General features: G+C 47.4%; 1 pseudogene; it reads left to right on the top strand.

The window, feature by feature from the left end:
- The window catches only part of LOC146822844 (arf-GAP with coiled-coil, ANK repeat and PH domain-containing protein 2 pseudogene), a 109,032-nt pseudogene extending 84,099 nt beyond the window's left edge, over nucleotides 1–24,933 (top strand).
- Nucleotides 24,934–25,530: the final 597 nt, after the last annotated feature.

Here is a 25,530-nt window from a genome sequence, read left to right as displayed (position 1 = left end):
GGCTATACTTGGGCTACATCTGGGTGACATTTGGGCTACATTTGGGCTCTTTTGTCTCTGGTGGCCATCTTGGGAGATTTATTTGTTATGAAGTTGCCTAATTTCCTCATTTGCAGCAGTCTCCTCAGTAGGAAATACTTTCAGTTTTTTACTTTAGTTCCATCAAGAAGGCATTCAGATGTGCATGTTTCAGTCTGCATGTCAGAATTTTTTTATGAAATAGAAGAGGATTTGAGAAGTCAAAATGTGCCCTAATTTTTCTTTCTGCAGCACTAATCATAATTTCTATGGCAAAATGAACCCCCTTATTTTGCTCCTATGTAAATTAAATGTTTTAAGTGTTACCACTTTATTCCAATCAAGATGGCTTCAGGTGTGCCATGCTTTTGTGATACGTAAGACTGTTAGTGCTCTAGTTGTTCGTTAGAACACTCTGGGACATTCTGTCATTGGGCTATACTTGGGCTACATCTGGGTGATATTTGTGCTACATTTGGGCTCTTTTGTCTCTGGTGGCCATTTTGGGAGACTTATTTGTTATGAAGTTTCCTAATTTCCTCATTTACTACAGTCTCCTCAGTAAGAAATACTTTCAGTTTTTTACTTTGATTCCATCAAGAAGGCATTCAGATGTGTCACACATTTGCCATAAATTCAGAATGTTAGCACTCTAGTTGCTTATTAGATCACTGTAGTAAAGCTACTGCTCACCAGGGAAGTCTGCTGCTGGTATTGAAAGTGCATGTTTCAGTCTGTATGTCAGAATGTTTTAATGAAATAGAAGAGGATTTGAGAAGTCACTCAAAATGTGCCCTAATTTTTCTTTCTGCAGCACTAATCATAATTTCTGTGGCAAAATGAACCCCCTCATTTTGTTCCTTTTTAAATTAAATGTTTTAAGAGTTACCACTTTATTCCAATCAAGATGGCTTCAGTTGTTCTTTGGAACACTCTGGGAAGCTGCAATAGAACACAAAGGAATCAACTGACAGTCTCTGCCCTTGTTGGATGTACATGTTTTACTGAGAAAGTCAGACTTCATTCTCACATGACTAAGAAAGATAATGTGAATTTATAGAAAATATGCTCTCAGTTTAGCTTATAGATCACCTTCCAAACCTCTGTGGGAAAAGCATGTGAAAATAGTTTTCTCTCAAACATGATTCATGATATCCCATCAGAAGGCTTTTTCACATGGTAAAATCAGTAGAACATACCACAATTCCTAAAATGAGTATGGTACCATCAACAAATGATTTATAATGTAACTAAAGTCTTAAACCCTTCTATTAACTGCAATGCTTTTTAATGAGGTGCTATCATGTATATTGGTCCCAAGATGGCTGCCAACACTTCTTGGATGAAGTACTGACAGCCAATCAGATCTCACGATGAGATGTGTGGTTAGGCTCCGCCCAGATATATATGTGATTTTACTTTTGATTTTCTCAGTAACTACTGAACGGATTTACACCATTTAAGCAAAAGGCACGACTCTGAACCAAAGTCTACCTTTCTGCCAAATTTGGTGTAATTCCGTTCAGCAGTTCGGGCTGTAGCTGCGTCAACAGGTCCTATGGGAAATTGCATGGGGAAAACGTGTTTTGGGACCCCCCTTTTTTCTCAGCCCCCGCTTGACGAATCACCACGAAACTTTCTGGATAGGAGCGGACCGGAACTGGCCAAAAGTTTGGAAAATTTTGCGAAGATTCCTCAACCGGCGCCAGACTTATTGGAAATAGAATGATGCGGATTTCCTATGGAAAATAGGTCCTAACTATAACTACTTACTGGCGACCGCCAGTAGGTAATATATATATATATATATATATATATATATTCACTGAAAAAACCATAGGTTTCAGGGGTGTTATAGTTATTTGGACATTTCACTCGTACAAAACCAGTAAAATTTCCCCGTTATAGTTAGTTCAGTTAACTATAACTCGCGCCCCCGCGATCCACTGCTGATGACGTCACATATTACATCACTCATGACATTTGCAGTGACATCACTGATGACATCCCTGATGACATCATCCAGTGACTGTGTGTTTCTGTAAAGTTTAAATATGTTTAATATATATAGGGAAAGGCGTATTGAAGAATGAGCGGGTGTATAAGTGTCTGAATGGATGATTTAGTAGGTGTGTGACTGAGTCCATAAGTGAGTGATTAAACGTATCTTACCGAATGCATGGGTTAGTGACTAAACTGTGTGAATGTCTGTATCCGTCTCTCTGTTGGTGTGTAAGCGGCTGCATGGGGTTGTGAATAGCTACATGAGTGTTTATATGAGTTATTGATTGGTTGTCTGAGTATCTGTATAGGTGCCTGAGTGTTTTTGTGGGTGGGGTGTGTGTGACTCTCTGCATAGATGTGTGAGTGGGTTATTCACTGGGTGCATGGTTTCAAGAATGCATCTGTGATAGACTGTATGGGTGGGTGAGTGTGTGTATGGGTGTGTTAGTAAGTGAATGTATATCTCTGTGGTACATGTGTGAGTAACTACATATGTTAAAGGCAGTATATATGTGTGTTAGAGTATTTAAATGGCTATACATGAAAGTGTGTATTTATGAGAGTGGCTGTATGGATGAATGTGTGCTTGTATCAGTTAATGTATAAGAGCGTAAGCATGTACTAGTATTTGTATGAGTAAGTGAGCTGGTGTGTGTGTATAACTGTATAGGTGAGTAAATTGGAGTGTGATTAATTATTTGCATGACTGACTAGGTGTGTGAGTACCTCTATGGATGAGTGGCGGTGTGTGAGTGTCTATGTAGGTGTGTGAGTGCATATGATAGTCCTGTACTGAGTGACCATAAGTATGAGTGACTGTATGGGTGAGTGAGTAGATGTGTGTGTAGACCTAAGAATCAGTGAGTGGGTATGTAGTTATTGGTGTTGGAGTGTCTATGGTTTTGAGAATGGCAGTCTGTAATTCAGAGTGGGTGTATCAAAAGTTATATTAGGGTTTGAGAAGATGCATGAAATTATCACATGGATGATGTCATCAGTGATATCATCAGTGATGTCATTTGAGATGTCATCAGTGATGTCATCAGTGACGTCACTGACCATGTCATGAGTAATGTAATATGTGACGTCATCAGCAGTGCATTGTGAGGGCACGAGTTATAGTTAGCTGAACTAACTATAACATGGGAACTGTACTGGTTTTGTACGAGTGAAATGTCCAACTAACTATAACGCCCCTGAAACCTCTGGTTTTTTCAGTGAATTTCAAAGGTTTTTTAAATGCTAATTTCTAACTATAACATGCCTGAAACCTATGGTTTTTTAAAGCAAATTTTTAAGGTTTTTTTAAATGCTGGTTTCTAACTATGCCTACAGAGGTAGGACATGTGAAGAAAGAAGAAAAAATGCACAGAAAGAAGCAAAAGAAATGCAGAAAGAAGCAACAGAAGTCGACAAAGATGAAGAAAAGTACAGGAAGAACCAAGACATGTGCAGAAAGAACCAACAGTGAAGCAGAAAGAGGCCTTGTTGCAAAATCATCCTGTGCCCACAACTTTTTCAGACGGGTACTGGTGGTAACTGACTCTGACTAACCAGGTCTAGAGCCAATGCTATGCTAAAAGACACTTAGAATGAAGTGAAAACACCTACATACACTAGGGAACACTATGCATTGGGGTACCCCTGTGATTTAGTAGATAAGGAATGAGCAGTTCCTAGGGGTGCTGTCTAAGACAGGGAGAAAGGGAGGAAGGGAAAGCACAGGTCTTTCTTCAAAATGCCCTCACACACCCCAAGGGATGTCATGCTTCATCATTTGGGCATTTGCCCCTCGTCTGGCCGGCGCTGCAATGCCTGACGGGCTCCCGAAACCGGGGCTCTTTATCGGGGATCTTTTGAAGAAGCCGTGTGGGTGCGTGTGGGTGTGAGGGCCAGGTGGTGCACTAGGAGTGAGGTGGATAAAAAAGGTTTTGAGCAGTCCTACTAAATTCAGATTTTAATTGTTGAGGTAGCTCCAACCTTATTAAAATTGTGAAGAAGCCCTGTGTAGGAAATACTGTTCCCTAAGGGCTAGTCTTAAGTGAGTGTGGTCAACATGTTTCGTGCCCCATCTGCCCCAGAAGGGGTCAATGGCACTTCGTCAGGACCAAGTAAGTGTGAATTAAGTGCACCGCCGTATCGCACTAGTTGCTGATTACGGCTGGAGGAAGTTAATGGAGAACTGGTACTGGGATGTACCAAGACCCCCAATGACCTAATTCCGGCTGACGGGGAGGAACAGAGCACAATAGTTGCTCCGGAGTGGCGGTAGACGAGCAACTTTGCCGATGTCCTACCCTCGCTCTGGGCCCTGTGATTAGCATGACCTCCTCTGTAAGGTCCTAGTACATAATAGGGCAGGGGAATTAAAAATACCTTTAGTTCAGGGTGCAGAAATATGCTACTTTAACTAGTAGTTGCATTTGCAAATTGGTGGAGAAAGGGTGCTGGGTGTCCAACGAACGCTCAGGAATTCCACTGCCTAGGACTTACAGGAGGTACCAGGAGGGATTCTTGGACCCCAAACTCCCCCAGGACTAAATTGGACTCCATCCCCCATCCCTTAGTCTGCCACGAGGCACGTTTGCAGAGTGGTAGAGAAAGGGGGCCATGGCCTCCGAAGACGTCTTAGCAATCCCACTGTGTGGGACTTACTGGAGTTAACTAGAAGAGTAGTTGGACCCCAAGGACATTCTTGGGGGCCAACTTCCCAAACTCTTACCTCCAGTCAGTCCCACACAGCAGCATTGGTAAGTACTCGTATCAGGCCATGCCCACTTTCCCCACCACTCTACAAACACGCTCCCTGGCACGCTCTTGGATGGGGATTGAAGTCCCCTTCACTGCTGTGGGTCCTTTAGGGGCCGACTAGCCTACCTTTTACCTCCAGTAAGCCCCACGCAGTGGGATTGGTGAGAGGTAGACAAAGGCCATGCCCCCTTTCTCCACCACTCTGCAAACGTGCCCCCTGGTGCATTGTATGTTGGAGGATTAAGTCCCCTTGAATCCTGAGGGTCCCTGGGTTCCAACTAGCCCACCAGGTACCTCCAGTAAGTGCCACAGAGCTGCGTTGCAGAGAGATGTTAAAAGGGGCATGGCCTGGACCACCTCTCTGCAACGCAGACCTGTGGCGCTTACTGGAGGTACCTGGTGGGCCAATTGGTCCCCAGGGGCCCTCAGGATTGAAGGAGAATTAACTCACCAATTTAAAACGCACCACTGGGCATGTTTGCACACATGTCATCTCAGGCTCCGTCCCCTCTCTTCACCACTGTGCAAACATGCCCCGTGGCATGTTTTAAGTTTGGGGATTAAGTCCCCTTGAATCCTGAGGGTCCCTGGGGTCCAACCAGGCCACCAGGTACCTCCAGTAAGCGCCACAGAGCTGCACTGCAGCGAGGTGTAAAAAGGGGCATGGCCTGGGCCACCTCTCTGCAACACAGCGCAGTGGCGCTTACTGGAGGTACCTGATGGAATAGTTGGCCCCCAGGGACCCTCAAGATTGAAGAGTAATTAATTCCCCAACTTAAAACGTGCCATAGGGCGTGTTTGCACACATGTTACCTCAGTCCCCGCCCCCTCCCTTCACCACTGTGCCCACGCGCCCCGCGGTGCGTTTTAAGTTGGGGGATTAGGTCCACTTTAGTCCCGAGGGTCTCTGGGGTCCAAATAGCCCACCAGGTACCTCCAGTAAGTGCCACAGAGCTGCGTTGCAGAGGGGTGTAAAAAGGGGCGTGGCCCTGTGGTGCTTACTGGAGGTACCTGGTTCGGCTAGTTTGCCCCCAGGGACCCCAGTATTGAAGGGGAATAAATTCCCCAATTTAAAACATGCCGCAGGGTGCATTTGCAGAGTGTTGTTTGGAGGGGGCGTGGCCTCCGGCACGGTCACGGTGTTTTTTAAATTATATTTTTTAGAAGGGTGCTGTGTGGCCCCCTCCCAGGCCACTCTTTTTAAGTTTTTTGGGCCCTGAAGACCCCATCCCCCAGGGCCTGACCCCCATTGTAAAAATGTATATATAAATAAGCTTGGCCCCCCTCCTAAGACCTCTATTGGCCTCTGGGACCCCACCCCCACGGCCGGCATTTATTTTTAAAAAGAAAAGTATTTCTATTTTTGGGGCGGGGCCGTGTGGCCCATCTCCCAGGCCATTTCTAGCCCCGGGGACCCCACCCCCGGGGCAGGCCATATCCGTTGGGGACCGTGGGGGGAGCCCTAATGCCCCGAAGGTTCCGCCGGCTCCCCGCATCCTGCAGGAGCCAGCATTGCTTTTCCACATGGGGAGCTGCTGACATGCAGTTCCCTTTGTGGAAAAGCAATTCTGCTTTGCTTCATTAAAACGAGAGCAGTTTGGAATGACAGGGTGGGAGTTGCACGGCTCCTGCCCTGCCATTACAAACAGCAGTGTCCCGGAGGTGGTCCTCAGGGCCATCAAGGGCTGTGCACAGCCCTGGGGAGGTGGTGGTCCCCGGAGCTCAGGGGTCCATTACGGACCCCCGCATTTAAATACTTAGTGCCCCAGGGAGGTGGCAGTCCCCGGGGTGTGTGGGAGGGTTCGAGCCTCACCACACAGGTTCTTATTTTTTTTTAAAAAAGCCCCGGGTGGCGGTCCCCCGGGACTTGGGGGGGTCTTGGAGGCCCCCTACACATTAAAAATAACAAGCCCAGGGGTGGCGGTCCCTGGGGCTGAGGGGACCTCCCTGGGCCCCCGCAATTACAATATTGCATGCCCCCGGGACTTGGCCCACCCGGGGGCTAAATGATAACAAAGTACAGCAGCCCGCGCTTCATTTTTTTACATTTTCGGTCAAAATTCGCGCTGGGTGCATGAATCTCGACGATTTAAAAAAGAAAATGCTTTTTCTGGCCCTGGGGGTCCTTGTGGGGGTCCTGAGCAGGCCTAGGGGGGCAGGGTGTTTCTACCCTGCCCCCTTTTCTTTTTTTTCACCTTTGTTTACCTGTTTTCATGTGACTCGGTTCTACCGAGTCACAAGATGGCTGCCAACACTTCCTAGTTTGGAGGGTTGACTGCCAATTAGAATAAAGCTCATGGTCAGGAGGGTCCGCAGATCCACCGCACCTCTAGATATTAAAACTTTTATTTTTTGATTTTCTTTACTGAGAGATAGTGGTACATAACTCTGTGTAACTGATTTTTCCCCCTCTTGTCTCCCATGCCTGCAGCTCAAAGTCCACCAGCTTAAGGCCGTGTGGAGGGCCATTGCACACAAGGTGTGGGCTCTGGGTGTCTCCAACCAACGGCGCACACACTGTCATAAGAGGTGGGATGACATCTGCCGGCAGAGCAAAAACGTGGCAGAGTTGATGCTGGGGCCGCTCCCTCAGACTGGCAGTTTGGCACACAGGAGCATGACTCTACTAAAGGCCCGCATCTTAGCTGTGACACAGCCTGATCTGGATGCACGTTTGAAGGAGCATCACCAGCAAGCTGGGGGTGAGTATTCTGGGAAGGGTGACTTTGGTTGTTAGTGGCTGCATGTTTTCCAAGCCTGGGTCAGCGCTAGGCTCTGTGATGTTGCTATTGTGATGCAATGGCTTGTAAGTGGCCTCTGTGTTGGGTGCCGCTGTCATGCATTTGCACTTACTGTACTTTCTCATGTCATTGGAGTAATGGCCCTTGGCATTGCATTCTGTGTTGTGTCCTTCTGTCATCGTCTGCATTGGGGTAGTCATGGACATTCCATGGAAGGGAACGGCAGTGTGCATCATCTGAGTGTGCTTTCATCAATGTGTGCATTGCCTGACATCAGAATTGTGAGGACTACACATCTGACACCAATGTGCAACTGTAGTTGTGCCCCAAAGTACGACATGGTGGATGGCATGAGCTCATGGCCATTGTGGACTGATATGTTGAGGTCTGTATCTGTGTTGTCCACTTCTGCTGCCTCCAGATATGACAGTGGCAACATGTTGGGAGGTACATCTTCCCCCCTCAGGGCCCTAGGTATGCTCAGAGGGATCTGTGTTTCTGGTTGCACTGAGCCACCGGAAGGCTATTTGGTTGTATGGCCTCACATGGATCACTGATGCCAAGTTTGCATCCTCCTCTTCCACCACAGCATCCAGTGCCCACCCTCCTACCTACTTCCACTAGTGCTGCCCGTGTTCGCACCGGTAAGAAGGGAAGAGTGTCCTTCACCCCAGGCACCGCTGCCCCTGCCCCTGCCCCTGTCTCCCCTGCTGCCATCAGTGTTGAGTCTGTGGACCTTTTGCGCCAGCTGTGTGTGGGCCAGACAACTCTAATGAACGCCTTCCTAGACCACGACAAAAACTTGGCACAGGTTGTTGCTTTGATGAAGGGTATTCATTCAGACGTGGGTGCACTACACCAGACTGTCCAGTCTTTGTCCTCCACAGTGACGGCAGCCATTCAACTGGCACAATCTCAGAGTCCAGCTGCAGTCCCTTTGGCCACACCCCTTCCAGTGGCTAGATCTGAAGATAGTGATCACACACCACAGACCTCAGGCTCAAGATACAGCACACGCAGCACACAACAGCAGCAGACCAAGCGGGCCAGAGCGCAGGCACCATCCCCCCAAAAAACTAAAGCCACCCCAGAGCGCAAAGGCAAAAACCCTTCAGGCAACACTCAGGGGCATAAAGCCAAGAAGCAGACCTCAGGCTCACATGCCTCAGAGGCATCCCCAGCCCAGGACTCTCCTGTCCCAAAAGAGTCTCCCAAAGACAAACAGACATTTGCCGTGCCTGCTGAGAAGCTGGTGCCTCCTAAGAGTCCACATAAAAAGAGCTCCAAGGCAGATTCACCCACAACCTCAACTCCCATCCACACCCCTGTGAAGCAGGGAAAGGAGGGCACTGTAGGGGGTATACCTGATAAACAGGGGATGGAGGGGCAAAGGCCAGGCCAGGCCAAGCGTACTGCTGGATCCAGCATGACCCCAGAGGGAGGCCCACCGTCTACACCGGATGCAGCTTTGGTGGAGAGTGCGCCTGTTGTGTCTGCCCCACCTCCCACTCCTACCAAGACAGGAAAGCCATTTAGACTCCCCAAAAAGTGGAAAGGCACCCCTCCACATTCTCCCACCCACACTGTATCTCACGGCAGCATGACTCCACCTCCACGTGCCACCACACCACCCGGTCCAAGTAGCCCTACGGCTTCCAAAGCCACTGATACCTCTACCTCAGCTGGGCCTTTCTTTCCCCAGTCCAGTCCTCCAACTGGCCCAAAACTCAGCCACCTCCCAGTCCGACTGATAAGGGTGGGCGACAAATTCCGTTCCGCTCGCGGAACTTGCGAAATTTCAGCATTTTTGCGTTCTGCGTGGAACGCGAAAATGTCGAAACTTCCGTGATCCGCGGCGGAAGGGAAATTTGCAAGGCAGGATTCATTCTGGCACGATGCTCCTGTCACTAAACCTCAACAGGAAGCACTTGCAGATATAAATAAAGCAGGTGACCGAGTTGAAGCTCAAATTCAGTAATGCATTATTCAGCACAAAACCTTTGTGAGCACGGTTGAGGCTAGGCAGGTGTGCTTTCTCCCCATATCTACCATCAACAATTTGCTGTAATCCTTGATGGAGCTCTGTGCACCAATGAGTTTCTCGAGCGCAATCCCCGTGTAGTTCCTGACTCCAGGAGGTTCTGTCTCCTCATCTGCTGCTCTGATCGGTCTCTGGCCCTTTATAAACAAGAGGCATGTGAACTGCATGGAAGCCCCGCCAATTTGGCCCCAGCCCACACACCAGTGGTGTGCAACGTCTTCCCGCCCTTTCCCCCACTATGATGGACAGCTCACTCGAGGGACCCAGGCGCCCGTCTGCGCGGTGGCAACGTTACAGACACACATGGTCACTGTAAACAACTCTTCTGGCCATTTACGCAGCTGTAGTGTGGTAAAAGCACTATGGGGCAGATTTATGTTGCACTTGCGCCACTTTTGCGCCGCCATTGTGTCACTTTTGTGACGCAGCAGCGGCGCAAATCCTGCGCCATGGTGCGGGGTATTTACAACGTGACGCATCTGGGAGATGCGTCACGTTGTAAAGCCCTGCGCCACATGTTGGCGTTCCAGGGCAGGTGGGGGCGTTCCGGCGCAGGAACGCCTCCTAAAAGTGGCTGAGTGAAATCTACAAGATTTCACTCAGTCACTTTTAGGCCCATGCTGCGTCAAAACCCTGCGCCTGCTTGAAGCAGGCGTAAGGATTGACGCAGCATTGTACAGATAGGGCCCCCCAGAACATTGCTGGAGCTGCGTCGCGCTTGCGACGCAACTTCAGCAATGCGCCACTTTTACGGCACAGATGCGTCATGCATCTGTGCCGTTTTTGCCCCATGGTGCGCCGCATTATAAATGCGGCGCATCCATGGTGGCGCAGCTGTGGCGCATAATAATTGGCGCATCCCTGCTGATATGCAGGGATGCGCCAGTTAACATAAATCTGCCCCTATATATTTACCCAACGAGGTAGCACTTACTGATTAGCCAGTAGAACGTACTCCAGTTGAGTAGAGGTATTGCACAAAACGGTGGCATCTTCTTGGGTAAATATGCAGGGCAGGATTCATTCTGGCACGATGCTCCTGTCACTAAACCTCAACAGGAAGCACTTACAGATATAAATAAAGCAGGTGCCCGAGTTGAAGAAGCTCAAATTCAGTAACGCATTAATCAGCACAAAACATTCATGAGCACAGTAGAGGCCAGGCAGGTGTGCTTTCTCCCCATATCTACCGTCAACAATTTGCTGTAATCCTTGATGGAGCTCTGTGCATCAATGAGTTTCTCGAGCACAATCCCCGTGTAGTTCCTGACACCAGGAGGTTCTTTCTCCTCATCTGCTGCTCTGATCGGTCTCTGGCCCTTTATAAACAAGAGGCATGTGAACTACATGGAAGCCCCACCCGTTTGGCGCCAGCCCACACACCAGCGGTGTGTAACGTCTTCCCGCCCTTTCCCCCCTATGATGGACAGCTCACTCGAGGGACCCTGGTGCCCGTCGGCGCGGTGGCAATGTTACAGACACACATGGTCACTGTAGACAACTCTTCTGGCCCTTTATGAAGCTGTAGTGTAGGAAAAGCACTAAACATTTACCCAACGAGGTAGCACTTACTGATTAGCCAGTAGAAAGTACTCCAGTTGAGTAGAGGTATTGCACAAAACGGTGGCATCTTCTTGGGTAAATATGCAGGGCAAGATTCATTCTGGCACGATGCTCCTGTCACAAAAATTAAACCTCAACAGGAAGCACTTACAGATATAAATAAAGCAGGTGCCCGAATTGAAGCTCAAATTCAGTAACGCATTAATCAGTCCAAAATCTCTGCGAGCACGTGAAATTGCACGTGTTCGCGGAGATTACTTGCCGTTTCGCGAAATTTTGCGAAAGGAAATTTTGCAAAATCCGCCCACCCCTACCGACTGACAGCCAAGTCTGAGTGAATGTCCCCCTCACACATCTGTCTCTCCCACAGCGGTGACTGGACTGCCCATTGTTCTCCCACTAACTGTGTTGCTGACCATGGCAGGGTACTGTCTCACCCATTCCCTGTGCAGGATCTAATGCACACATGTGCCTTCTCGGCACTTTGGACTGGCCACTGGCCTTGATGTTCACTGCTGTTTGCCCATTACCTGTGCAGGATCTCATGTACATACTCTGCACTTTGGGCTGGCCACTGGCCTTGATGTTCACTTCTGTTTGCCCATTCCATGGGCAGCTTCTCATGTACCTACTCTGCTCTTTGTACTGGCCACTGGCCTTGATGTTCACTGCTGTTTGCCCATTCCCTGTGCAGCTTCTCATGTACCTACTCTGCACTCTGGGCTGACCACTGGCCTTGATGTTCGCTGCTATTTGCCCATTCCCTGTGCAGAATCTCATGTACCTACTCTGCACTTTGGACAGACCACTGGCCTTGCTGTTTGCCCATTCCCTGTGCAGCTTCTCATTTACCTACTCTTCACTTTGGACTGGCCACTGGCCTTGATGTTCACTGCTGTTTGCCCATTCCCTGTGCAGCTTCTCATGTACCTACTCTGCACTCTGGACTGGCACTGGCCTTGATTATTGCCCATTCCCTGTGCAGCTTCTCATGTACCTACTCTGCACTTTGTTCCTTTCCACTGGCCTTGATGTTCACTCCTGTTTGCCCATTCCCTGTGCAGGATCTCATGTACCTGCTCTGCACTTTGGACTGGCCACTGGCCTAGATGTTCACTGTTGTTTGCCCGTTCCCTGTGCAGGATCTCATGTACCTACTTTGCACTTTGTACTGGCCACTGGTCTTGCTCTTGTCTACTTTTGAAGCCTATCTGTGTGATATATGAATAAAGACAGTTACTCCTGTTGTCTGCTTTGTCAGTATCCTTGCTAAATAAAGGGTTTTATGTGTGGGTATGCTTTAATGTGCCACATGCTCTGTATGCTACTTTAACATAGTCAATGGCTGTTTTAACTTTTTCAGGGTTTTGCAGAGGTCACAGGCACTTCAGTTCTTCTTGACTCTGAGGCTTGGGGTGGCAGAGTGGGCTAAAGAATGGTGATGGATCAAACCCAGATCTGTTGACTGGATGTGAGTGTTTGATTGGTTCTGATGCTCTGTCCATGACCACCCCCTTTTGTACCGCTTTGTTCACCATAAGTTGGCAGGGAATGCTCAGACGTGAGTCCCTTGCTCACTTTGCCACTGGATTCAGGCAAGCCTGGCTGAAGACGGCTGAAATGCCAGAAACCGGTCCTAGGAAGCTTGTTTCCGGTCCAGGGAAGGCATGGCTTGGCAGTTCGGGCTGGACTGTTTCCATGAGGCACAGGGTCAGACTGATTTGCATATGGCCATGTCTGAACTGGGGTGGCAGAGTGGGCTAAAGAACGGTGATGGATCAAACCCAGATCTGTTGACTGGGTTTGAGTGTTTGATTGGTTCTGATGCTCCGTCCATCACCAGCCCCTTTTGTACCGCTTTGTTCGACATAAGTTGGCAGGGTATGCTCAGACGTGAGTCCCTTGTTCACTTTGCCACTGGATTCAGGCAAGCCTGGCTGAAGACGGCTAAAATGCCAGAAATCGGTCCTAGGAAGCTTGATTCCGGTCCAGGGAAGGCATGGCTTGGCAGTTCAGGCTGGACTGTTCCCATGAGGCACAGGGTCAGACTGATTTGCATATGGCCATGTCTGAACTGGGGTGGCAGAGTGGGCTAAAGAACGGTGATGGATCAAACCCAGATCTGTTGACTGGGTGTGAGTGTTTGATTGGTTCTGATGCTCCGTCCATCACCACCCCCTTTTGTACCGCTCTGAGGCTTGGGGTTGCAATGATGGTTGTTTGTGATGAGATGCTGTTATCCTAAACAATCTATAGTGATGGTGGCTAACTTGTACACATGTGATGTTTGGATGCACTGCCAGCACGGAGAGGGATTCTATCTACAGTTTTGCAGGGAGGCTGGCAATGGTCCTTCATGTCTGTGTGATCTTTCTTGATGTGTGACCATCAGTGTTGGTGTATGGTCATCATGTGATGGCCAGTCATCACAGTCACATGGGTAGATTTCAATGTGTGCACTTGTGTGTTCATGAAATGTGCAGTGTGATCGGGGTGACTTTATCAGTAGTGTTGATTTGTGTGCGACCCTGCGATGCAAACTACACTTATGTGTCAACCTGAATTTGTGTGCCTGTTATTTGGATTTGTCAGCCCTGTGCTTGTGCGTACATTACATGTGGGAGTTGTAGGTTGTGCACTGTGCAGTGTGTTGGTGTGTCCTTGCACTTCTGGGGGACACCTACTTGTTGTTGGTGCAAAATTGTGAGTATGCAGAGTGTGTGACTGGCAAGTCAGTGTTGTGGTTTGTTGATCAGCCATGTTTCATGTTACTGTTTTTGCTCACTGTGCAGACCTGCTCAGCCACTCTGACATTGTGGGTCTGTTTCTTATGCATTGATGTCACTTGAGGCATTTTTGGCTCCAGTATGGCATGTGGAAGTGGAGTTATGACATCCCCTATCTATGCTTCTGATGCCTACTAATTGTGAGTGAGCACTCCATCTATTTGTGTATGGGGCACTCCAGACATGTCCACCACTGATGTACACAACACTTCACTTTAATGTCAGCTGTCCCCTTGAGTTGCCAGTGTGTGTGCCTCCCCACCACTCTATTTGTTACACATTGCTTTGTGGTGATGATCTGTGCACAGGACCAACATGGCACTCAGGACAGTTTTCCAAGTGGTTATATGTGATTTTCTTGTACTGTTTTGCAGTCATGGTTGCTCATATGCAGTTTAACTGTTTGTGCTGCACAGTCCTCCGGTCATGTTGTTTTCACCTGGGTGTCCCAAACTTGTGCATCTGTGGGTGATGGGTGAGCTGTATGTGTATTTGCTGAGGTACTTCTTCCCTTCCTGAGTGTGATGTTGTCTGTGTGCTATGGTGATTTGTGTTGTGTGTGTTCATGGTGTGGCACCCATATCTGTGTGGAACTGATATGTTTGATGTGCACACACTGCTTGTCATGCATACAATGCTGTGAGTGTATGTTGCCTTAAACTTGCCTGGTGTTCATCCCCTGATATCCAGCTGTGTCTGCAATGTGATGGATTGGCATGTGCATCTGTCGTGTGTTTGATGTGGATGTTTGCAGTTTTTGGCCTGTCTATTCTCTTGCAGCTGACAGATGCTCTGTGTGTGATGTTCTAGTGTAGTGTGCATTACTTGTGTGTCTGTCACATGCACTTAGGGCTATTCTTGTACCTGGGTTTGTTTTGATTGCATCCTTTGGGTTTTCTCCTCTTATATTTGACCTGTCACTTGTCACGATTGTGCATGTGCAAGCATGTGGTACACTATGACACCATGTTGACTTGATGGGTGGTGTGGTCTGTCTGTCTGTGTTTTATTATTGGACCGTTGCTCCCAGTTTGTGTCCATGATTGTTTTGAGATGATGCACTTCTTGTCTATGTTGGGGGATGTTGTCTATGCATTGTTCCTGAGTGATGATGTTGTGTACTCCTGTCCTGTCTGGGCTCACATTGTCTTTCCACAGTTTTACTGCACAGGCCTGGGCTTGTTGAACTTCTGTGTATGTTGTTAGTGAGTTTTGTGTTTGGCTGTTGTTTTTGTGCCAGCATTGGTTCAGGTATCCCTGAGTGTGTGTGTGGTGTTTGTGGATGCCCCCCAGGGAGTGTGATTGTTTGTCAGTGTATTCAGTGTACATTATTGTCACCATTCTGAGGGTTTGACACTGGTGTTGGGTGCTGCAGGTGTGAGGTTGTTGGGGGGGATATGTGTGCAGGATCCAACTTGTGTTTGACAGTCATGAAGTGTGACAATGGGCCCTGTGTGTTGTGCTGCTGGCATACACCTGTCAAGTTGTTGGATACAGATGTGTGGCTGATCACTGTTTGACTTCAGAAACTTCCTTTCATCCCTGTGCCTATGCATGGGTTGTCTTGCTGTCTCCCTGAGTTGTTGCACAGAGGTGACTGTGGTTTCATTTCACACACGGTGCCAGCCATGTGTGATTTGACGGGCTAAGGGTGTTCCTTCTCTTGCATGTGACATGCACATGCTTTGTGGCTAGCTCCTTGGCTTCCATTTGTGTCCAATTCACTTTAGCTTTCCCATTTCTTGTCCTCCATTGCTGCTGACATCTGGTCTGTGTATGTGGCTGTGTGTCAGTGTGGGGTGTGTCTAGTTGAGTGATTGTTCATATTCATTGTGAGTGTTATTTTGTGATTAGACTCAGTTTGCTTGACATGAGTGTAGTGTGGGTGTGGTGTGAGGGTTGCTCTGAGCTTCTGTGCTGTGTGTTCCTCTGCAGCACCACCTGCTGTGACTGTCCCCCTGGTTGTTTGGTATGTGGTGCAGGGTGTGGGTTCATATGGCTGGTTATTGTGCATGGGGTGCACAGGAGGGGCACATAGCATGTCCCTTAATGGGTGTGGGGGGCCTAGTATGTGGAGGGTGGAGGGGTGGCCTTTGTGTACTGCCAATGCCTGGCGCTGGCCTTGCCTTCTACATTGTGCTCATGTTTTCCCGCGTCTTCACTGCTGCAGTGACGTGACCGGGACATTGCATTGATATTGCGGTTGATGGGTGACCTGGATGCGGAGGGGTTATTTAGTGACAGATAGGACACTGGTGGGTATACTTGTGGATGAGTTTCTGTCCCCACCAGGGTGTCTGGTGTGGACAGGAACCGTATGTCAGCCCATGAGTTGTGTGTTGTGGTTGTGTGCATAGTTGTGTGATTGTGTACCTGTGTCGTCATCTGCGACGGTGCATAACTTGGTGGTAGTGTATCAGGTACAGCACCGGGAAGACGTGTAGAGCTGGATCCATTGCGGTCCGGACTGGGTGGTGCGGACCGGGAGTCTGGTCTGGCGCTCCGCTGTCGTGCTTCTGCCGTCTCTGGTTGGGTGGTTTCTCCGCTGCGGTGTGGCTGGCTGTTTGGGGCTTTGTTGGAAATGGCCCTTTTTGCAGGGTTATCCCTAAACTTTTTGCTTTTTCCTCCTATTTTTTCCTGACCTGTTAGTGCTGGTTTTAGGACGCTGGGCACCTTCCCACTGCCAATCAGTGCTAAAGTGCATATGCTCTCTGTGTAAACTGTGTTATAGATCGGTGTTTCCACGATTGGCCTATTTGATTTATGTGTTTCTCCCTAGTAGAGGGCACCGCGCGTGCAAGGGCCCATAAATCAAATGCTGCTGGTGGGATGCAGCACTGGATTGTGCCACCCACGCAAACAGCCCGTAAAGTGTAACTCTGGCCTGCCATTGCAGAGCCTGTGCGCAGCCTGGGGCTGCCATGTCGACTTGGCAAGTGCACACACTTGCCAGTCCCTAAACCTTCCCTTTTCTACATGTGAGTCGCCCTAAGGTAGGCCCAAGGTACCCCCATGGGCATGTGCATTGCATGTGAAAGGTAGGACATGCCCTGGTGTGTGTGGCATGTCCTGATAGTGAATTGCAGCCTACTTCGTTTTTCACTATTGCAAGGCTACCTGTTCCCCATAGGCCAGAATGGGCAGTTTGATTATAACATCCTATAATCCTAACTGAGCCAGGGAACACTGTAGAAATTTGAGTTTAGTATGCCTGAACTCAGAATGATAAAACAAAACTTTTAGTGAAGTTGGTTTTAACATTCTGTGTTTGAAAATACCACTTTTAGAAAGTGGGTATTTTCTGACCTAACCATCCAGCCTGCCTCTGCTACCTTGTATATTGTCTGTCTGGTTTGTGAGTGACAGGGCCTGGGGCAGACTCCAGGAGACAGGGTGAGTCAGCACAGGGCTGAATAGACCTATCTTCACATAGATGGGTGGGAGGAGTAGCACCTGGGTCTGAATAGGGCTGTGCCTGCCTTCCACAATGCTGGTTCCACCTCCTGTGGTGTGTCTGATGACCCTGGCCCACAATGACAAAGGAGGAAAGTGCACACTGGCAGAATGCACCCAGAACTAGTCTGAACTAGGTACAGGACCCTCTGCCCTCAGAGGACAAAGGATTTGGTGGTATAAATATTGGGGCCCAGAACTTTAGATTACTTCTGAACTAAGGATCCTGCCAGGAAGAAGGACCAGGAAATCTGGGGGAGGAGTACTGCCCCTATGCTGCGTGTTGAGGGGTTGGCCTGCAGTGGTTGCTTCCGTCTTGGGTAGGGAAAGGACTGAACTGTGCTTTCATCATCCTGCTGTTAGAGTTTTCTCCAAGGGCTTGAAGTAGAGTAGAGCTTGCCTCCTGTTGGAAGTCTCAGGGATAGAAAATACTTCAAAGAACTCTTTTGGATGAAGAAGACTGCCAAGAAGAAGAGCTGGAGAAGCTGTGAGGAGAAACTACCACTTTGCTGTGTGCTTTGCTGTGTTGGTCTGCAGTGGCTGCTTCTGTCTTGGGCAGTGAAATGACTGCCAAGAAGAAGAACTGGAGAAGCTGTGAGGAGGAACTACCAATTTGCGGTGTGTTTTACTGTGTCGGCCTGCAGTGGCTGCTTCTTTCTTGGGCAGTGAAAGGACTGGACTGAACTTTCTGCAATCTACTTTTGTGAATTTCTCCAAGAGCTTGAGGTAGAGCTTGCCCCCCTGTTCAAGACGTCTCCGGAACAGCAAAGTCTTCAAGCTCGACACCATCTATGACACCGCTGCCGACTCCGTGTCATGAAGGCACCGCAGAGGGCACTGTCGCAACGCTGCACCGCAACCCTGGTCTCACCGACGATGCCTGCTGATGCCGCCACGAGCTGCTGCTCACACCGTGACCTGTGGGCACCGCTCTCCGCACCGCCTCGCTTCACGACTACGCAGTGGTATCCCCGACGGAGCCGCTCCACTCCAGAATCGACGTGGCTGCTTGGTTAGAGGGCACTGCTCGTAAAGTTACACGATGCACTACCCTCATCCCGCACTGCATCCTTGGCCTACCAATGCCGGTGCCATTGACTCCTGTTTGTCAGCCGATGACTGCGCCTCAATGACAATGACGCTGCTGCTTGCACCGTGACCTGCCAGAACCATGACGAGCACCGCCTTCATCTCACTCTGCGACCCTGGTCTCACCGACGACGCCATCTGATGCTGCCACGGAGCCGCTGCTCGCACCACGACCTGAGGGCACCGCACGCAGCACCGCTGCATTTCGCACTTCGCACCGCAGCACCCGACGCCTGCCGACACCAGCGCTCCTGACTTCAACAAAGAGGGGTTCGATCTATAACACGTGTGACTTCAAGGGCCTCGACTACTCCTGCACCGACCTCCGGAACGACGCCTACCAACACCGTGTGTTCGGAAGCTCAATGAGAGGTCATCGACGCCCTGCATTTCTGAAAGGTACTGTTTGCGGGTCTTCCCAACTGTTTGGATTTGTTTGCTCTCAATGCCATGATAGCCCCGGACGGAGCTATCGACATCAAGGAACTGTTTTACAAGGTTATTTTGATAACTGGATATCTTTAAGTACTGTGTTGTGGATTTTTAGCATTTTGGTCTTGTCTTAAGTATATAATAATATTGGATATTTTTCTAAACTGGTGTGGTGTCCATTTGTAGGGCCTACACTGTATTACTGTTGGTTATGTGCAAATGCTTTACACACTGCCTCTAAGATAAGCCTGACTGCTTGTGCCAAGCTACCAAGGGGGTGAGAAGGGGTTATTTTAGGAGTGTAACTCCCTTACCCTGACTAGTAAGAAGGGTCACTACTTGGACAAAGATGAAAGCCATTGCCAACTAGAGACCCCTATTTCTAACAGGCATCCTGATTTGTATGGCGGTCGGGACGTCATTCTGCATGGCGGTGGGTCTCTATTGTCTCCCACCGCTGCGGTGGTGGGTGCATTTTTATGGCGGTTCAAGTTGCACAATGGCGGAGGCTAAATGGGCTATGTTTGCCTATTGTAATATGGCAGGCGTGGGGACCGCTGCTCGCGTGCGGAGAATAGCATTTTTCGCCAGCACCGCTGTGGTGCCTCCGCCCGCCATCATAATGGGCCCCTTTGTGTGATGCTGTACAGACTTCAACTGGTTACATGTTGTCTGATGTGGATGATTTTGTTCCTCATCCTGTTGTTGTCAATCGAGGGGAAGTGGGTGGTGGTGATGCTTGTGACTCGGTGAAAATCCTTTGAACACTCACAACTTATTGAGTCCAGGAGTATAAGATGTCGCAGACCACCTGCTTATTTGAGGGATTACTGTTGTTGAGTACTATTGATTATCTTTCTTTTCTTTTTTCAGGTTGACACTTATATCTTCATTATTGTTTGTATAAAGGAGGAAGATGTGTTCTACATCATTAATTCCCCATCTATGCATTCTCTACAGTTTAAGACTTCCTTTGTGTTGCTCTTTTTCCTTCCCTTCTAGAATACCTGTGTGTATTCTAGCACGTGTCGGACCATTCTATGTTTTGTCAGTTATGTGTCTGGTCAGCTGGCGAGGTGTTCATTTGGCTGTTGTCTCAATAAAATCCATTAATGACTTACCTGGAGAAGTCTTCAAGCTGCCCATTATTTACAACAAGTCATTAGACTGCACTCTCTGAAACAGAAAAAAAGATTGCATCGCACTAAAGATCCACAAAACATGGTATGATGCTCCCACCCATTTATGTGTCTCTCCCCAGACATGGAGATTAGACTTATGACTACTGCAAGGGTATCTGTAGTACACCCTGCTAGGTCGTAGACCAGGTTCTGGACTCCAGGGGCATGCCTCGACTTCCACACATACGCTAGATTAGTGTGATGCTCCGGTCAAGCAAAAAGTCACAATATCAACTTCATATTCAGTCAGGCACTCATGGCAGGGGGAAAACCTATTTACAATTCAGTACATTCCCATCCCAACAGCGGCATAGCTAGTGTTCAGACATATGCACTGAGCTATACTCATGACATGGTCATGTGCATAAAATCAACTGGGCCAGCTGATGCTTATTCAGGAGTAGGTTTACCCTCTGTGCAAGTAATATGAATGTACATTCATCCTTATGCATTCCACAGGCCTCTGCAGACCTACATTCTCTTATGCAAGGTGGTGTTTCCAAAAGTAACACATGAGGCAAAAGCTGCTTCCGATCATCCATTCCTGTGCAGGGGAGGTTACTCTAAGATGTTAAAAAGGTTTGTACTTATTTTATTCAAGAGAAAAATGATGTCTCTATCATCAACATGTGTTTGAAATAGTGTGTTTGCAGTATTCAATCATGTTATAGACATTTACATATTCAAACGGCATTGGGGTGCCACAGAGTAAATCCAAACTTTTTGAGATGACTGAGCTGACACTAACAAAAACAGCAACAATGCATCTTAGAAAGTAGAGCAAAGAGTGGAGTGAGCAGGAAAAAAACAAGGCAGAGAATGTAAGAAAACAGCAGATACGGTGGTTTGTGCAAAGAAATGAATCCCGATTCCTGCCAAAAGAATGCAGAGACCCTAATGCTAATTCCCTGATTGTGAAATGTGTTCTCTACATCAACTAAGTCACCAATGAGTCTAAGGAATTTTAAGATTTTCAAGATATCAAGGAAAGCCACTATAATTCCTTGATGTTGCAGGTTGAGCAGAGAATTGTTCCTTGTGATGACAACAGACCTGGAGAGGGACTGTCTGATTGCCCAATTGTCAAATTGAGAATATTTAAACGCCAAAATGCTGAAATTTTTGGAGTTACCGCTCCATGACAGACACCCCCATCCTGGGAACAACAATCAAATGGCTATAAAGCCACAATGTTTGTTACCTTCCCCATCAATTTTCTTCTGTCTTCCACCATAGATGCCGCATAGTAACAGTGACCATCCATGCGACTGATGCAAGAAAAGAAAGATCCTTGTCCTTTCAACCTCCTTTATCTGGACTAGCCATGAACATAATAGGTAAACCAGAAATATCCAATGTCTCTACACAAATGATTAAATAATACCTACAGGTAACATTAGTAGAAAACATCCCCAACAAAAAAACTATTTTATATCTCACTCAGCTCAATTTGGACTAGTCCCTATTAAGTGACATTTAACACGTGCACATCAATTCATGGACATTTTAATGGCCCTTCAGTGTCTCTCCCCTTCATAGGTGTTGGTGCAAACTCATTCATCTTCAACATATATGAGAATAATCAGAAACACAACTGTTCATGCCAAAGTACCAGCCATGGGGCTTGCACATATAAATGAAGGGCACATACTCCACACCTACTGATCTTCCAGACACCACCCTTTAGCACGACTGAAAGGTATATTCTTATATATCGATCACCTAAACAAACTTCAAGCTGCGAATTTAATTAAATTGTCTCCAGAATAAAATAACTACACTGGCCCCTTCTCTTCCAAAACGCAGTTTAAAACGCAATGCATCCTAATGGTTTCTCTTTCCAAAGCCCCCGGATGGAGCATGTGTGAAACAAAAAAACATGTCCCTAAAGTTAAAAATGTCAATCAAGAGCTGTATTGATCGATTTTCGGACATTATAAAAATCGTGTTTTACAGAATCCACAGTCGTAATTAAGGCATCTGTGAGGTGTTAAATAATCTGTAACACGTGCAATAGTATATTAGCAGACAGGTATCCCTTATTGACAAAGATTCAGGGGAGCAGGAGTCTCTGTGGTTGCAGACACCGTCCTTTAAAATCGACCTTTGTGACCAGACAATAAAAAAAAAACAGGTTTGCCTATGTACAGAAAAATAACTAAAGACCACTACCTTCAATGATGAATTGCCTTTTTGCTGAGAATGCAAATGAATTGGTGGAACTCTGCCGAGGACGACAATCTGATTCTATATTTTGTGTCTATGACGCCCGGACTCTTGCATTGTTGTCCGTTGTCTATGTCTATGAGCGTATCTAGGAGTCTGGAGTGTGCGCCAGCAGGGACCGTGCTCAGAAGTGGAGGAAGCGATGGGGGCTGAGAGCTGGGCAGCGGTGAGGCAGGCTGAAGTGTGACAGACTTCAACTGCTGCGCTCAGATCCCCTTCTCTTGCTGCTGCCTCCTTATTCCTGCCCTCGCCTTCATCGCCCGGGAGGGGCCGACCGTTGATTTCGAGGAATGCTTGAAGGACTCTCCCGTGTCAGAGCCGCTTTGAAGGAAGTTGAAGGTGATGTGACGGAACTGGAAGTGAAATGAAGTTGCATGATTGATGCAGGCAAGGCCTTTTGTGCTGCCAACAAGCAATTTATGAATGGCATTCGGGACCTCGCACAGTATTCAAGCAAGGAGGTGGTGATTGAGTCCAGCTTGACGAAGTTTTCAGACAGCCTCCAAGAAATGATCAATTATCACACAATCCTGTTTGACGAAGCTCAGAGATCCATTAAAACACAGCTCCAGATATTTATTAAGGATGATCTTCGAAAATACAAAGATGCAAAGAAGCAGTTTGATAAGGTCAGTAAAGAAAAAGAAAACGCACTAGTTAAAAATGCCCAAGTTCAAAGAAAAATACTGCACGAGGTGGAGGAGGCAACAAACATCTTAAACGTAAAAAGAAAATCCTTCCGGCACATAGCTTTGGACAACGTCCGTCAAATCAATGTTCTTCAGTCAAAGCGGAGGTCTGCAATTTTAAAATCGATGTTATCCTTCATGTACGCACATCTAGGCTTCTTCCACCAGGGCTACGATCTCTTCAGTGGACTTGAACCGCACATGAAAGAGCTTGGCTCTCAGTTGGATCGGCTTGTTGTGGATGCAGCAAAGGAGAAGAGGGACATGGAACAAAAACACTCCACTATTCAGCAAAAGGATTTCACCAACTATGATCTCAGACTTGAATACAATGTTGATGCGACTAATGGCATTGTAACGGAGGGATATCTCTTTAAAAGGGCCAGTAATGCCTTTAAAACTTGGAACAGGCGCTGGTTCTCAATAGAAAACAACCAAATGGTATATCAGAAAAAACTGAAGGATAACCCCACAGTGGTGGTCGAAGATTTGAGCTCTGCATAGTTAAACACTGTGAAGACATAGAAAGACGTTTCTGCTTTGAAGTAGTCACACCAACAAAGAGCCGTATGTTACAGACTGACTCAGAAAAGCTGCGACAGACATGGATTAAAGCTGTCGAAACTAGTATTGCTACAGCATATAGAGAAAAGAGTGATGAGACAGAGAAGCTGAATAAGAAATCTTTACCTTCTAGAGGAAGTCTGCATTCTGGCAGCGAGGTGAAAGAGATATTAGTTAAAGCTGAAAGTGCATTACAGCCGATTCAGTGTATCGCTGGAAACTCTGTCTGCTGCGATTGTGGTCTGGCGGATGAGCGATGGGCCAGCGTTAACCTTGGAATCATCCTGTGCATTGAGGGTTCTGGGATACACAGGAGTCTTGGTGTGCACTTTTCAAAAGTAAGGTCATAAAAGTTAGTGGGAGCCTGAATTACTAAAGCTGATGTGTGAACTGGGAAATCAAGTAATTAATCGAATATATGAAGCTAAATTGAAAACCCTTGGAGTAAAGAAGCCAGACAATGAAAGTCCAAGACTGGAAAAGGAGGTATATATCAGAGCAAAGTACGTGGAAAAGAGGTTTGTGAATCAGGACCGCGTTGCTTCACACCCTCTTGATGGGCAGAAAAGGCCCTATTCCCAGTGCAAGAACGAAGACCTCAGTAGTTCTGAGAAGTCCCTGACATCACAGGATCACTTCTCAAGATCTTCCAGAAGTTCAGTGAAAAGCAATGGCAGTGTAATCCAGTTCAGTTCAGAAGGCAGTCAAGAACTTCTTGCCTCTACTGTATCCTCAAACAGTTTGTATGAATTGGTCCTAGAGGTCGAGAAGCGAGATTCTTCAGTATTTCAGGATTCCAAAAAGTTTCACCCAGGGCTGCACCTTTATCGAGCTGCCTTTAAGAAAAGCCTTCCTGATATGGCAGAAGCATTGGCACATGGTGCAGATGTTAACTGGGTGAAGGCAGAGGAACACAGCGCAACACCACTCGTTCAGGCTGTGCATGGGGGTTCTTTGGTCACTTGTGAGTTCCTGCTGCAGAATGGTGGCACTGTTAATCACATGGATCTGTATGGCAGAGAACCCCTGCATCATGCAACTGTTTTAGGGCACACTGGGCAAGTCTGCTTATTCCTGAAACGTGGGGCAAATCAGCACGCCAAAGATGAAGAAGGAAAAGACCCTTTGACTATTGCAGTTGAAGCTGCAAATGCTGATATTGTGACACTGTTGCGAGTGGCAAGAAAGAATGAGGAGATGCGGGAATCTGAAGGATTATTTGGACAGTCAGGTGACGAGACCTACCAGGACATCTTCAGTGACTTTTCACAGATGGCATCCAATAATCCTGAGAAATTAAACCGTTTCAAGCCGTCCGATACACCAAAGTCTTTAGAGATGTGGAGGAGAAAAGTGTACACTTGTCCTTACCCACAACCGGTGCTTACGGAGTAAAGTGCCTGGTCCCTAGCTCATTACCTGACTTGGGAACATTAGTTTATGTACCGAACAGTCTGGGACCTCCTGCAGCATTTGATTGACACACTGAATCTAGGGTCCTTTGTATGCAGAAAGACACCACAGTGCACCAGAAATTATGGATACCTCAGCAGTCAGTCTAGCAAAGTACTCCTTTGCTTCAAATGTATCAAGTTACCACATGGTCTGACTGTCCATGTATTTCAACTTGTGGTATCTCGGTGGAAGGATAAACAAATTTGAAGGCTTCCCATTGTAAATCCTAAGTGAAGCAGATGCCATGCTACGTAGTGTATATCAATTCTGACGCCTGGTTTCCATGTAAAAAAAGTACCAGTACATGTTCTAAAATTGGTTACACTTTCATTCCAGATGGCAGCTTTTTAATATCTAATTGTAGTTTTCATGTCCTAGTCAACAATAACTAGAAAATGCAAATAAATGAGTACAGAATTTCTACCATTTTTCAAAAAGGTATAGGATTTTTCTTCCAACTTGAAGGGAAATGTTATGCAAACAAATGTATGTAAACGTTTTACTTTTTGAAGAGAACGAAATAAACAAAAACTGCTT

Source organism: Triturus cristatus, chromosome 5_2 (genome assembly GCF_964204655.1).
Source record: "Triturus cristatus chromosome 5_2, aTriCri1.1, whole genome shotgun sequence".
In the NCBI taxonomy this organism is placed as follows: domain Eukaryota; kingdom Metazoa; phylum Chordata; class Amphibia; order Caudata; family Salamandridae; genus Triturus; species Triturus cristatus.
Note: the sequence above shows the minus strand (reverse complement) of the source record. Positions and strands in the feature narration are given on the sequence as shown.